The 16,143-nt window shown below is 41.8% G+C and overlaps 1 protein-coding gene across 1 annotated transcript in view; it reads left to right on the forward strand.

Annotated features, from left to right (window-relative positions):
- The first annotated feature begins 1,470 nt into the window (after positions 1-1,470).
- EXOC3L4 (exocyst complex component 3 like 4) overlaps positions 1,471-16,143 on the forward strand; it is a 147,825-nt gene continuing 133,152 nt past the window's right edge. The window contains exon 1 of the mRNA XM_089661359.1: positions 1,471-1,619. The gene's annotated coding sequence lies outside the window, so the exon portion shown is untranslated. The remainder of the gene's footprint in view (positions 1,620-16,143) is intronic.

Consider the following 16,143-nt stretch of genomic DNA (forward strand, 5'->3'; position numbering starts at 1 on the left):
TTTTCAGTGGTTTTTGGTTTGTTTAAGAAAAAAAAAACCCAGAGGTGATTAAATGCCACCAAAATAAAGCTCTATCTGTCACAAAAAAATGATAAAATTTTCATACGGGTATAGTGTTGCATGACCGCGCAATTGTCATTCAAAGTGCGACAGCGCTGAAAGCTGGAAACTGGCCTGGGCAGGAAGGGGGTATAAGTGCCATGTAGGCTAGTGGGTCACCCTCCTACGGATATTGGGATATATATATATTTTTTTATATATATATATTTATTGAAACATATTAAATACGGAAATATGTCAATATATTTGGGAAGAATATTTTTAACATATTTTTCTTCCATGTGGGCAGGAGCTGTCAGGGGAGAGAACTGTATTGTTTACATACAGTTCTCTCCCCCCCCCCCCCCCCCCCGTCGGTATTACTCGATGATCAACGGGTGCCAGCAAGTAATCACCGGCCAGGACCCGATGATTGATAGCCAAGTCCGCGAACGGTGGCGCGGGTAGGGCTCGCGCGCGCCACCTACCTGAAACTGTAAAATCACGTATATATGCATGATTTTGCACACCTGTGCCGCCCTCTAACAGTATTTCTGCTATATGGTGGAGGGCAAGCGGATAATAATAATACAAATAGGATAGCACAGTGGCTAAATGGTTAGCACTTCCACCTGGCAGTACTAGGGTCATTGGTTTGAATCCCAGCCACAGCACCACCTGCCTGGAGTTTGCATGTTCTCCCTGTGCCTGCATGAGTTTCCTCTGGGTACTCTGGTTTCCTCCTACACTCTAAAGACATGCTGGTAGGTGAATTGAATCCTGTCTAAATTGTCCCTAGTATGTGTATGTATGAATGTGAGTTAGGGACCTTAGATTGTACACCCCTTGAGGGTTAGGGACTGATGTGAATGTACAATATATATGTAAAGTGCTGTGTAAATTGACGGCGCTATATAAGTACCTGAAATAAATAAAAATAAATAAAATATATGGTGTATGATGAAATGCATTTTTATTACAAAATATATGAAAAATATTTTTAAAAATACATTTTCAAATTTACCATATGTCTTTAAAAATACATTTAATCTACATTGTTGGAATGCATTTACATTTATATGTAAAAATATATGTTACAATTACAATTTTATGTTAAAAAAAATCTGAAGAATATATTTTTAAAAATATTTTTCATATATTTTGTAATATATAAAAAACACATTGCAACATGTTTGTGTGTGTATATATATATATATATATATATACATACATATATCAAGATATATTTCTTGATATATATATATATATATATATATATATATATATATATAAAGCTGGGGCTTTCTGGTTTCTGGACTGGAAATCCCTTTTAACTTTCAATCCTAAAACCAATAAAAAGGTGATTTGTTGTTTTCCAAGACTGGATGTAACATGACACTTAGTTGAAACAGAAAGTGTAAGTACAAATACACAGGTAAGGAGAGGCTGGATTATTGTGCATTGCCCTTGTGCCTCCCTAGTGAGAAGTTGAAAGATTCTGTACCTGCCAGGTGAAAACCTCTGAGATCTGAAACAAAACGTCTTCCTTCTGCCGAAATCCAACAACTTCTGGATCAACGGTAAGCAGAGCTGGGCTAAAATTGTGGGGGGGGGGGTTGCCTTTTCTGTTACTTATATGTGTATTTGCATCAGGACTTGACCCTCAAATTGTACACCGCCACCACACATGTTTCTGTTGAGCTGTTGGCTATGTTGCATCATATTACATGGCTATTATATTGTTTGTTCACTCTTTAGAAATCCCCCTATTATTCAGTATAGTTTCAGGGTTGGTGTAACACTCAGCTGCCAAATAAAAGCCCCAGTAGGTGTTTAGTGGAAAGCAAAAATAAAAGTGAAACTACGTTATGGTAAAAATTGTGAGATTTTGGAGAAATTAATTTTTTTAATTTAAAAATATTTCCCTATTTTATATATATATATATATATATATATATATATATATATTTTTTTTTTTTTTTTTATTTATATACAACATAGTTCCATCAGTTTACGCAGCACTTGACATATTGTACATTCACATCAGTTCCTGCCTCGCAATCTGAAGTCGCCAATTTAAAGTTCCTATCTAAAGCTGCCCATAGATGGATCGAAATTTGGGTGGTTCAGCAGGGACCGGATGATTTCTCTGTCCAGCTATGGCTGTTCCAACTGGACAGAAGTTATTATTATTATTATTTTTATACAGGATTTATATAGCACCAACAGTTTGCTCAGCGCTTTACAGTATAACGGGAGACAATACAGCAACAATACAGTTCAATACAAGAGGGATTTGAGGGCCCTGATCCTTGGAGCTTACAATCTAGTTAAGTTGATCTAATGACTGACTTACGTAGAATGAAACAGTTGGAAAACTTTGGTCAGCCCGCGCCTTGCAACCAGTCAGCTGAAGTCGCTGATCGTTGTATTGTGATCTGCCTTGTTGGCTATTTAAAAAAAAAAAAAAAGAGAACAGTCTATGACCAGCCTTACAGGGCCGTCTTAATAGCATCATAGGCCCCTGGGCAAAGTTTTGCGCTGGGGCCCCCCACCAGTCTGCCCAAATTTACGTGCTTACCCTCAAGAATTAAAGTATAAATAGTTGATAGAATTTAACATATATTTATTAGTACTTTCAATCAAATTGATAATAAACAATAAGAATGCCATAAGAATGTTATAATTTTGTAATGTACAGCGCTGAGTGAACTATTGGCGCTTTATAAATACTGTATAATAATAATAATAATAATAATAATAATAAATCAATAAGGATAATAAATCAAAGATTAATCAACACCAAGGGCAAAGTACGGTGGGAAGGGGTTGTAGGCAGAAGGGCATAGTACAGGGAGAGTCAGGGGGCACAATACGGGGATCAGGAGGGCACAGCACAGGGGTATTCAGGGGGGCACAATACTGGGATCAGGAGGGCACAATACTGGGATCAGGAGGGCACAGTACAGGAGGAGTCAGGGGGGCACAATACTGGGATCAGGAGGGCACAGTACAGGAGGAGTCAGGGGGGCACAATATTGGGATCAGGAGGGCACAGCACAGGGGTAGTCAGGGGGGCACAATACTGGGATCAAGAGGGCACAGTACACTGGGAGTCAGGGGGGCACAATACTGGGATCAAGAGGGCACAGTACAGGGGGAGTCAGGGGGCACAATACTGGGATCAGGAGGGCACAGCACAGGGAGAGTCAGGGGGGCACAATACGGGGATCAGGAGGGCACAGCACAGGGGTAGTCAGGGGGGCACAATACTGGAATCAAGAGGGCACAGTACAGGAGGAGTCAGGGGGCACAATACTGGGATCAGGAGGGCACAGCATAGGGGTAGTCAGGGGGGCACAATACTGGGACCAGGAGGGCACAGCACAGGGAGAGTCAGGGGGGCACAACACGGGGATCAGGAGGGCACAGCACAGGGGTAGTCAGGGGGGCACAATACTGGGATCAAGAGGGCACAGTACAGGGGGAGTCAGGGGGGTACAATACTGGGATCAGGAGGGCACAGTACAGGGGGAGTCAGGGGGGCACAATACTAGGATCAGGAGGGCACAGCACAGGTTCTGAGATGCTGCCAGACACCACTACTCCACTCGACTGTCACGGCTCCCCGGGGCTTCCATCTTCACCCGGTCTTCCTTCTGGGTTTCCGGGGCTGCAGCCATTTGACTGGCCGAGCTGCAGTGACGCCACTCATACACATGGGAGTCCCGGCCATGGCAGGGCTCTCTCAATGGACAGCACGTTGTATATTGAGAGTGCAGTGCGCATGAGCTGGTGACAACACTAAAATCACTGCTAAAGTAACTATCCCCTAAATGGGGCATGTTTAGGAGATACAGTATCTATAGTACCTACAGGTAAGTCTTATCAAAGGCTTACCTGTAAATAAAACATAAAAAAAGACTTTACTTCCACTTTAAAAGTCTTATCTTGAACACTCCTTGTATATGGGCTCACTTAATCAAGAGGGCAACGAACAAAACTGTGAATCTATAGACAAACAGATTCTATTTGGCTGTCATGGTGTTGCACTTTGTTCCATCTCAGAAAAATACACACACACACACACACACACACACACACACACACACAACACACACACACACACACACACACACACACACACACACACACACACACACACACACACACACACACGTTTATGTATTTATTAAAAAATAATGTGATACAAAAAAGAAAGAGATATTTAAAAAGTTAAAAGAAAAGAAAAATATATTTTATATATATAAATATATATATAATTTACTTATTTTTAACTTTTTTTTACTTTTTAAATATTTATTTCTTTTTTGTATCACATAGTTTTAATGGTTTTTTTTTTCCAGAAACACACACAAAAGAAGGAAATCTAAGTATAACAGATGAATGAACTATGTATTTTTTGCTTTGTAAGTTAATATTTGCACTATGGCAGCTGAGAAGAAAAACGTCTCGTAAATTTAATTCAAAATATTAACAATCATGTGATTCATTTCTAACCACACGTAGTATTGGAAGATCATGTATGTACATACCTTTTGGGTAAATGCTAACATTTCTCTCTCCCCCATCAAGATCCCATGGTTCTTCCTCTGACATATATATATATATATACATACAGTGTACAGTATATTAAATGTCATTCATTTTGAACCTGACAAAGGGCAGGTGGAATAATGGGGATGACCGGTTGGAGGTTGGACAGGATCAGAGTGATGCAGTAGATAATTAGGCGTACCTTTAACCTCTGTGTACTTGGTGGGAGGGATCATAGACAGATTGTGACCTTGGCTGTCAGGTTGTTTCCTTGCCTGTTAGTTATTCCTTTGATTTTTTTTTAAAGAGGAATGGCATTACAGTCTTTGCTAATGTCAGTGTGGTGAATATTTCTGTAGGGAAAAAAACGCATTTTTCGCATGAAAGGAAAAAGTCTGCACCCTAGGCAAACAGCTAACTGCATGGATAAAATACATATGAGAGCTGCTTTACCCCCCAAAGGATTTGTATATCGTTTAATCCAATCATGAGATTTACACAGCTCTATCCAGCAGGGAAAGGGACTTGATCTGTCTCTGCTGCAGTTACACTTTCACTTACAGCTCCTTTCTCCACCCTGAAAACAGAAGCCACATGCTGAAAAGCTCTTCTCTCGGGTTCACTCTGCTCTTCTATTAGTGTGCTCCTAGAATACACCTGACTGGTTCTTTGTGCTGCTTCTCATTTCCCCCAATGAGCTCTGCTGTACTGACTACACTGAAGTCTACATGGTATATACTGTATACAGTGGGGATCGAAAGTTTGGGCACCCCAGCTAAAAATTTGTATTAATGTGCATAAAGAAGCCAAGGAAAGATGGAAAAATCTCCAAAAGGCATCAAATTACAGATTAGACATTCTTATAATATGTCAACAAAAGTTAGATTTTATTTCCATCATTTACACTTTCAAAATAACAGAAAACAAAAAAATGGCGTCTGCAAAAGTTTGGGCACCCTGCAGAGTTAATATCTTGTACTGCCCCCTTTGGCAAGTATCACAGCTTGTAAACGCTTTTTGTAGCCAGCCAAGAGTCTTTCAATTCTTGTTTGAGGTATCTTTGCCCATTCTTCCTTACAAAAGTCTTCCAGTTCTTTGAGATTTCTGGGCTGTCTGTCACACACTGCTCTTTTAATGTCTATCCATAGATTTTCAATTATGTTGAGGTCAGGAGATTGTGAAGGCCATGGCAAAACCTTCAGTTTACGCCTCTTGATGTAATCCCCCGTGGATTTCGAGGTGTGTTTAGGATCATTATCCATTTGTAGAAGCCATCCTCTCTTTAACTTCAGCTTTTTCACAGATGGCATCAAGTTACCATCCAAAATTTGCTGAAATTTTATTGAATCCATTTTTCCTTCTACTCGTGAGATGTTCCCTGTGCCACTGGCTGCAACACAACCCCAAAGCATGATTGATCCAACCCCATGCTTAACAGTTGGACAAAGGTTCATTTCATTAAATTCTGTGCCCCTTCTTCTCCAAACGTACCTTTGCTCATTCCGGCCAAAAAGTTCAATTTTAACCTCATCGGTCCACAGAACTTGTTTCCAAAATGCATCAGGCTTGTCTATATGTTCATTTGCAAAGTTCAAACGATGATTTTTGTGGTGAGGACGTAGAAGAGGTTTTCTTCTGATGACTCTTCCATGAAGACCATATTTGTACAAGTATCTCTTTATAATGGAATAGTGTACCACAACTCCAGTGTCTGCCAGATCTTTCTGGAGGGATCGTGCAGTCAAACGTGGGTTTTGAATTGCTTTTCTCACAATCCTGCGAGCTGTTCTGTCTGATATTTTACTTGGTCTTCCAGATCTTGCTTTAACTTCCACTGTTCCCGATGACTGCCATTTCTTAATTACATTCCGAACAGAGGATATTGACATCTGAAAACGCTTTGCTATCTTCTTATAGCCTTCTCCAGCTTTGTGAGCGTCATCTATTTTCAGTTTCAGTTTTCTAGACAACTGCTTAGAAGAACCCATGGTGCTGATTGCTGGGGCAAGGTCAGATGAGTCTGGGCATTTAAAACCTTTGAGATTGACATCACCTGGTCTTCCCAGATGATGATTGAGAACAATCCATGACACTGGCAGGTCTCAGCTTGGCAAAGGGGGCAGTGCATGCTATACATTCTGCAGGGTGCCCAAACTTTTGCAGACGCCATTTTTTTGTTTTCTCTTATTTTGAAAGTGTAAATGATGGAAATAAAATCTAACTTTTGTTGACATATTATAAGAATGTCTAATCTGTAATTTGATGCCTTTTGGAGATTTTTCCATTTTTCCTTGGCTTCTTTATGCACATTAATACAAATTTTTAGCTGGGGTGCCCAAACTTTCGATCCCCACTGTATATATATATATATATATATATATATATATATATATATATATACACACACACACTGTGTACATATACACTGTATATACCTATGTATATACACACACATACACACACACATATATATATATATATATATATATATATATATATATGTTTATATATGTTTATTTATTTATTTAAAAACAATGTGATGCAAAAAAGAAAGATATTTAAAAAGTTAAAAGAAAAATATATTTTATATATATAAATATATATATAATTTACTTATTTTTAACTTTTTTTTACTTTTTAAATATTTATTTCTTTTTTGTATCACATAGTTTTAATGGTTTTTTTTTTCCAGAAACACACACAAAAGAAGGAAATCTAAGTATATCAGATGAATGAACTATGTATTTTTTGCTTTGTAAGTTAATATTTGCACTATGGCAGCTGAGAAGAAAAACGTCTCGTAAATTTAATTCAGAATATTAACAATCATGTGATTCATTTCTAACCACACGTAGTATTGGAAGATCATGTATGTACATACCTTTTGGGTAAATGCTAACATTTCTCTCTCCCATCAAGATCCCATGGTTCTTCCTCTGACATATATATATATACATACAGTGTACAGTATATTAGATGTCATTTCATTTTGAACCTGACAAAGGGCAGGTGGAATAATGGGGATGACCGGTTGGAGGTTGGACAGGATCAGAGTGATGCAGTAGATAATTAGGCGTACCTTTAACCTCTGTGTACTTGGTGGGAGGGATCATAGACAGATTGTGACCTTGGCTGTCAGGTTGTTTCCTCGCCTGTTAGTTATTCCTTTGATTTTTTTTTAAAGAGGAATGGCATTACGGTCTTTGCTAATGTCAGTGTGGTGAATATTTCTGTAGGAATAAAAAACTAATTTTTTGCGTGAAAGGAAAAAGTCTGCACCCTAGGCAAACAGCTAACTGCATGGATAAACTACATATGAGAGCTGCTTTACTCTCCAAAGGATTTGTATATCGTTTAATCCAATCATGAGATTTACACAGCTCTATCCAGCAGGGAAAGGGACTTGATCTGTCTCTGCTGCAGTTACACTTTCACTTACAGCTCCTTTCTCCACCTTGAAAACAGAAGCCACATACTAAAAAGCTCTTCTCTCAGGTTCACTCTGCTCTTCTATTAGTGTGCTCCTAGAATACACCTGACTGGTTCTTTGTGCTGCTTCTCATTTCCCCCTCTGAGCTCTGCTGTACTGACTACACTGAAGTCTACATGGTATATACTGTATACATCTAATATATCATTCTCTATGACTTGTCTCTTTTAAAACCCTGCAAGTATAGAAAATGATGTGTTGATCCAGCATGAACACGAGAGCAGGACTGCTGTTAGAATCCATGGGGCCCCATACAGCTAACCTGACATAGCCCACCCTAAAAAAAAAAAAGTTTACTAAGCGTCAGTTATGAATGAACACAGTGATTGATTGGTACAGATCACTCATTGTTTTCAGTTATGAAAGGAAGGGGCTGGTAAATGTGACATATTTACTAGATCCTTCCCCCACTTTCCACCCTGAAGGATCCTATTGTGACAGTGGGAAGGAGAGGAGGAAAGCCGTCATCACTTCAGGGGTGGGGGCACCTAGGGGGGGCCTGGGCAACAGGGAGAAGCCTTGGTGCACAGGGAGGGTGATGGGTGCAGTGGGTGGGGGTGTTAGTACATGAACTGATCCCAATAACGGACTCTGTAGCAGTTGAAAACCAGTTGGAGCAGAAGAAGCCAGCTTACATCTGTTGCAGAGAGAGCCATACAGGGGATCGGTTCCAGTAATTGCACCCCCGCTGTGCCGATCACCCTCCTGGCCCACATCCAATTCATCCAGCCAGAGGCGGACTGACCATTCGAGCACTCGGGCACTGCCCGAGGGCCTGGGGTCAGTAGGGGGCCCTATGAAATGCCCCTGGTACCTTTTATAGGCTTTTTTGGGTGTTCTTTGAGTTTGGGCAAGGACACAGGGGCTCCATGATCCCCTATTGCCCGGGGGCCTCATGAGTTGTCAGTCCGCCCCTGCACCCAGCTGCCTGGGCCCCCCTGCTGTCCTGGACCCCGTACAGGAGGTCTTGTGGTACCCCCTTATCCACGGCTGTGCACTAGAGATCTGCTAACTTCCTGTCCCCTCTGCTGATGCCGAACTACATTTTCAAGCAGTGTTATCAACGCAGCTCGGTTCTCTTCTGTGAACTACAGAACATGTCCCTCCCCCAATGCTAAGGAGAGGGGGAGAAGTCCCCTAGTCCTAACACATGTCCTCTCCTAGGGTGCAAATATTGCTTCTCCATACACACAGTACAGTGAGGAAAGGAGACTACTTACTGGCAGGATCACCAGGTGAAAAAAAACGGAAAAAGAGAAAACTAATGCAGCCATTGCATCCAAGGTTGGTAAGCTGATATATGTAACATTTTTGTTTTTGGGTTTACAATATATACGCATTAACATTATTCTCCTAAAGCCAATTGAAACTTTCAGTGTAAATCAGCTAATTGCATCAATGCAAAAAGTATTTACAGACTTAATTGAGTTCTTTCTAAAGTACAGCCTTAGTAGAAAAGTCTACACCCTGCCAGCAAGCTGCAAAGAAAGACCCGTGCTCCCTGTGTGGAAGCAGTGGCCTCTCTGCAGAGCTCTGACACCCTCCCGCTGAGTCAGCTCAGACCTATAGCTCCAGAATCATCAAAGCCCATGCATCTCGCTGGTTGAAGAGCTGTAACTCTGACGATTCAGCATTAGCCTGAGTAGAAAAGCCTGTTCCCTGACGGTATCCTACAGAGTGAGACCCTTGCTGCCTGTGTGGAAGCAGTGGTCTCTCTGCAGAGCTATGATACCCCCCCCCCCAAGTCAGCTCAGACCTATAGCTCCAAGATCAACAAAGCCCATGCATCTCGCTGGTTGAAGAGCTGTAACTCTGACGATTCAGCATTAGCCTGAGTAGAAAAGCCTGTTCCCTGCTGGTATCCTACAGAGTGAGACCCTTGCTGCCTGTGTGGAAGCAGTGGTCTCTCTGCAGAGCTCTGACACACCACCCCCCCCAAGTCAGCTCAAACCTATAGCACCAAGATCATCAAAGCCCATGCATCTCGCTGATTGAAGAGCTGTAACCCTGACTCAGCATTAGCCTGAGTAGATAAGCCTGTTCCCTGCCAGTATCCTACAGCCTGAGACCCTTGCTGTCTGTGTGGAAGCAGTGGCCTCTCTGCAGAGGTCCAACATGCCCCCTGCTAAGTCAGACCTATAGCTTTGCAATCAGTTCATGTTGCCTGCAAACTCTACTTTTGACTCAGAAGCAAGCATACTGGACCTCTTCAGAGAGACCACTGCTTCCTAGCAAAGGGCAAGGATCCTTTCCTTCATCTGCTGGCTGGAGAAAGTTTGTTTTTTTTTTACTCAGGTTTTGGGTGCTATTTTTGATGAAAACAAACTTTTAGACTATGAAAACCATTTGTTTCAAAGTGGTTGTAAACCCGTACATATACCCAGTGAAGTGACTGGCCTCCGGCTATACACAGAGATGACATAAATCCTTCTACATAAGTTATACCTGTTTACCTACAGCCGTCTTTTCCCTACATGCATTCAAAGTGCAGAATTTACACAGGATCTCTGAGTTCTGAAAAGCAGGGGGCGGGAAGCTGAAGTTACATCAATAAGGTGAGCTCTGAGAGCTGATTGGAGGGAAGGGACACGCACCCCTTGACACAGCAAACAGGAATAGAGCTGAGGCTGTCAATCACGGACAGTGCCCTCCCCTGTCACCCCAACTTCTCTTAGTGTCAGGAAAACTCATCAGAAGTGATTTATACTGTCTGCTGGAATGAGGTAGCAGACAGAAATGACACTTAGTGCTCTGGATTCAGACAAGTACACACTATAGAGGGATATGCTTTGTTCATATTTCATGTTTGAGGTTTACATTTAAGTATCTTTTTTTTCTGCTGGTGGCCAACTTTCTAATGAAAGCATTCAGAATGGCTCAATACATGGGCAGCACAGTGGCTAAATGGTTAGCACTTCCGCCTGGCAGTACTAGGGTCGTTGGTTCAAATCCCAGCCACGGCACCTCCTGCCTGGAATTTGCATGTTTTCTCTGTGCCTGTGTGGGTTTCCTCCAGGTACTCCGGTTTCCTCCCACACTCCAAAGACATGCTGGTAGGTTAATTGGTTCCTGTCTAAATTGGCCCTTGTATATGAATGAGAGTTAGAGACCCTAGATTGTACGCCCCTTGAGGGTTAGGGACCTTAGATTGTACACCCCTTGAGGGTTAGGGACTGATGTGAATGTACAATATATATGTAAAGCGCTGCATAAATTGACGGCGCTATATAAGTATCTGAAATAAATAAAATTGCCTCTGGATCTCTTTTAGTAGCGCTGGGAGGGGAAGTTCCCCACTTCCCGCTGCTCGACGGTGTTTCTCCGGCTTAACAGTAAAACCAGTGCACTCAAGAAATGACCCGATGGTGCAGCCGGCTCGCAGAGGCAATGACGCTATGGTCTCTGATCACCTCTATGGCGTTGGAGGACCAGAGCGATGTCATGACGTCACTTTTGGTCCAGGGCGGATGAAAACTATTTTTTATCTTTTTTAAAGCAAGAGATCAAAATTTAATTTTTTTGGATCTTTTGCTTTTAAAGGCAAAGGAGAGATTTTGGGTCTTTTTGACCCCAGATCTCTCCTTAAAAAAGACCATGCCTATGTCTATTACAAGGGATGTTTATATTCCTTGCAGTAGAAATAAAAGTGAAAAAAAGTGTAAAAATAAAAAATAAAATAAATAAGAAAAAAAATATTTAACATGCCCCCACCCCTCCGTGCTGCACACAGAAGTGTACGCATACTCAAGTCACGCACACATATGTAAACAGTGTTTGCAGCACACATGTGAGGTATTGCCTCTGTACCTCTAAACAGGTAACCTGCAAACATTTTTAACCGCTTCTGCGTTGCACTATAGCAGAAATAGGGCTAAAGAGCGGCATGGGTATGCAAAATCACGTATATACGTGATTTTGCATTTCCCGGTAGGGGACCCTACCCTCGCCGCCAATTCGTGACCTCGGCTGTCAATCACTGGGTCCCGACTGGTGATTCCTCGCCGGCACCCGGCAATCGCCGAGTATCACCGACAGGGGAGAGACCTGTGTATAAACAACACAGATCTCTCCCGTCAGCTCCTGCATACTGCTTTGTATGGCTCTGCGCAGCACACACACAGCACACATAGTAAAACAGCACACAGTTAACCCTTTGATCACCCCAGATGTTAACTCTGTCCTGCCTAGTGCCATTAGTACAGTGTCAGTGCTTTCTATTAGCACTGATCACTGTATTGGTGTCACTGGGGATTTCAGTGACACCAAGTCCGTTCCCCCAGTATCAGAATGCCTGCCGCAGTCCCGCTATAAGTTCATGTAAACCAATTAATTTACACGTATTCTGATTTTTTGTTAAAGACATGGAGCAGAATACATTTTGGCTTAAATTTATGAAGAAATTAGATTTTTTAAATTTTTTTACTGGACTTGTTTAACAAGTTCTTGCCCAGCCTATAGCCAGATGGTGGCCGGGCGAGAAGCTCATCCCTCCAAGTGGACGCCATATGGCATCCTTTCAGTCATGCGCAGTTTGCCTGCCCTCAAAGCCGCGCAGGGGCGTGATCTGTCACCGGCCGTGTACCTCGGACATGGCCAATGACAGATCTGTGTACCGGCCCCGTTGCCAGTACCATGTGACCTGCTGTGACCAATCACAGCAGGTCACATGACAGTTGTATACAATTGATGGCTTCCTTTCATGCCATCCATTGTATAATAGTGTGTCTAGCTGTGAATGGTCACAGCGATCACATGCACAATCTGGGCCAATCACAGCCCAGCTGTGTCATGTGATTAGCCGTGGCCAAATCACAGCTAAGCACAACAAAAAACCCTGAATGAATCGATGTCATTCAGGTAAATGCTTGCTTATAGCAAAGAAATTCATTGCTAGAAGAAAATTGTGTAAAAAAAAAACAATACTGATCACTTCCACAAAGTAGTACAATGTTACTATAGTAACATTATACTACTTTGGCCATAGTGAAATATGAAAAGAATCTTAAAAAAAGAGAAAAAAGTTTAATGAAAATAATAAAAAAATTAAAAAAAATTATAAACAAATTATCAATTTTTCTTTTCGTACTGTCACCAGTCAGTGTCCCTGATCACCGCCATGCCAGTTATATGATGACGCTGTACTGCACTGGTGTCAGTATGTAAAAAAAAAATTGTGAAAATCATTTTTTTTATTTCTTCATTTCCAAAAAATGAGGACAAAAAAATTACTACTTCAAAAAACTCGCCATGCCTGTAATGAAATACGTCGGACTGCCTACTCGGCAAAAAGGGGTCATTTGGGGGATATCTGTACTGTTCTGACATTCTTGGACCTCAAGAAATTAGATTGGCCGTCAGTACTTCAAGATTGATCAATATTCAGATCTATACCATAGTTTGTGAACTCTATAACTTTCCTACAGACAAATAATAAATACTAATTTGGGTTATTTTCACCAAAGACATGTAGTAGAATACATTTTGGCCTAAATTTATGAAGAACAATTAATTATTTGCAACATTTTATAACAGAAACAAAGAAAAACTTGTTTTTTTTCAAATTTTTGGTCTTTTTTTCTTAATTTAGCAAAAAATAAAAACCCCAGCGGTGATTAAATACCACCAAAAGAAAGCTCTAGTTGTGTGAAGAAAATAATCAAATTTTAGTGTGGATACAATGTTGTATGACCGCGCAATTGTCATTCAAAATGTGAGAGCGCTGAAACCTGAAAATTAACCTGGGCAGGAAGGTGTAAAAGTGCCCGGTATGGAAGCGGTTAAAAGCAAAAAGTCAAAAATATAGTTTTTTTTGCTCAAAATTGTTGGGTATTTTTGTTTATAGCGCAAAAAAAAAAAAAACGCACAAGGAATCAAATACCACCAAAAGAAAGCTCTATTAGTGGGGAAAAAAGGATGTAAATTTTGTTTGGGTGCAGCGTTGCATGACCGTGCAATTGTCAGTTAAAGTAACGCAGCGCCGTACCGCAAAAAATGAAAATGATGAAAAATAAAAAGAATTCTAGGAAAATCAAAATAAAAAACAATGTGTTGTTTAACATCTTCAGACATGTCTAGGACAAGGAATGTGATAAGGAGGAATCTTCATATCTGTCTTTCATGTTTTCCACCTACAGATAAACCTACAGATAACATACCAATAAACACAAACCAACAGCCTTATTTTTACCTCTCCTTTCTCTGTTTTTCTTGAAAAACCTGCAGAACAATATGTGTGTTATTCCCTGTATACACGATCAGAATAATGCCGCTTTTAACGCGATCGTGCGATAATCTGATCGTTAGCACACAGCAATCGTTCAAAAAAAAAAAATGGAAGCGACAAGCACGAAAATTTGAATCGTATGACATTGGATCGTACGATTTTCACTTAAAGTGTTACTAAACCCACAACAGTACAATCAGTCTGTAGATGCAGTAAAGCATGTGTGTTATACTCACTGTGGAACCTAAGGGGTTAATCCTCCACATTGTGTAAAAAGGCTGTTAGATCCTGTCTTCTCTGCTCATCCTGTTGTTGAAATGACCACCTGATACAGACTGAACCCGTGGTCACATGCACATGCTCAGTTTGGTGTGTATTGCTAGAGAGGTTTTTTTGTTCCTTGGGAGTGTGTATGTGATCAGCGCAGGGCCAATCAGCACTGTCCAGACAGAGGGTCAGGGGTTTCACATCCTCTTAGAGCAGAAAGAAAACTCTTACAAGCTTTAACCAGTGCTATGCTGAAGTCACAAGACTGGTATATATTGTTGATGAGAAAAGGTATTTAGCAGTTTATATTTACTAAAATTTCCATGTTCTGTGTACTGTAGGGGAACAGATAGAGTGAATGCAGGGTCCAGGGAGAGCGGATATAGCGAATGCAGGGTCCGGGGAGACCGGATATAGTGAATGCAGGGTCCGGGGAGACCGGATATAGTGAATGCAGCGTCCGGGGAGACCAGATATAGTGACTGCAGGGTCCGGAGAGACCAGATATAGTGAATGCAGGGTCCGGGGAGACCAGATATAGTGAATGCAGGGTCCGGGGAGACCAGATATAGTGAATGCAGGGTCCGGGGAGACCAGATATAGTGAATGCAGGGTGCGGGGAGACCAAATATAGTGAATGCAGGGTCTGGGGAGACCTGATATAGTGAATGCAGGGTCCTGGGAGACCAGATATAGTAAATGCAGGGTCCGTGGAGAACGGATATAGTGAATGCAGGGTCTTGGGAGACCAGATATAGTAAATTCAGGGTCCGGGGAGACCAGATATAGTGAATACAGGATCCGTGGAGACCAGATATAGTAAATTTGGGGTCAGGGGAGACCAGATAGAGTGAATGCAGGGTCCTGGAAGATCAGATATAGTAAATGCAGGGTCCGGGGAGACCAGATATAGTAAATTCAGGGTCCTGGGAGACCAAATAGAGTGAATGCAGGGTCCTGGGAGACCAGATATAGTGAATGCAGGGTCTGGGGAGACCAGATATAGTGAATGCAGGGTGCGGGGAGACCAGATATAGTGAATGCAGGGTCTGAGGAGACCAGATATAGTGAATGCAGGGTCTGGGGAGACCAGATAGAATGAATGCAGGGTCCTGGGAGACCAGATATAGTGAATGCAGGGTCCTGGGAGACCGGATATAGTGAATGCAGGGTCCTGGGAGACCGGATATATTGAATGCAGGGTCCGGGGAGACCGGATATAGTGAATGCAGGGTGCGGGGAGACTTGATATAGTGAATGCAGGGTGCGGGGAGACCGGATATAGTGAATGCAGGGTCTGAGGAGACCAGATATAGTGAATGCAGGGTCCGGGGAGACCAGATATAGTGAATGCAGGGTCTGGGGAGACCAGATATAGTGAATGCAGGGTCTGAGGAGACCAGATATAGTGAATGCAGGGTCCGGGGAGACCAGATAGAATGAATGCAGGGTCCTGGGAGACCGGATATAGTGAATGCAGGGTCCGGGAAGACCAGATAGAGTGAATGCAGGGTCTGGGGTTTAGCATCACTTTAAATAACACATACCCAAGAGATGCTGGGGCTCC

Source organism: Staurois parvus, unplaced genomic scaffold (assembly GCF_062004578.1).
Source record: "Staurois parvus isolate SC_StPar_1 unplaced genomic scaffold, SC_StPar_1.0 ptg001329l, whole genome shotgun sequence".
Classification (NCBI taxonomy): domain Eukaryota; kingdom Metazoa; phylum Chordata; class Amphibia; order Anura; family Ranidae; genus Staurois; species Staurois parvus.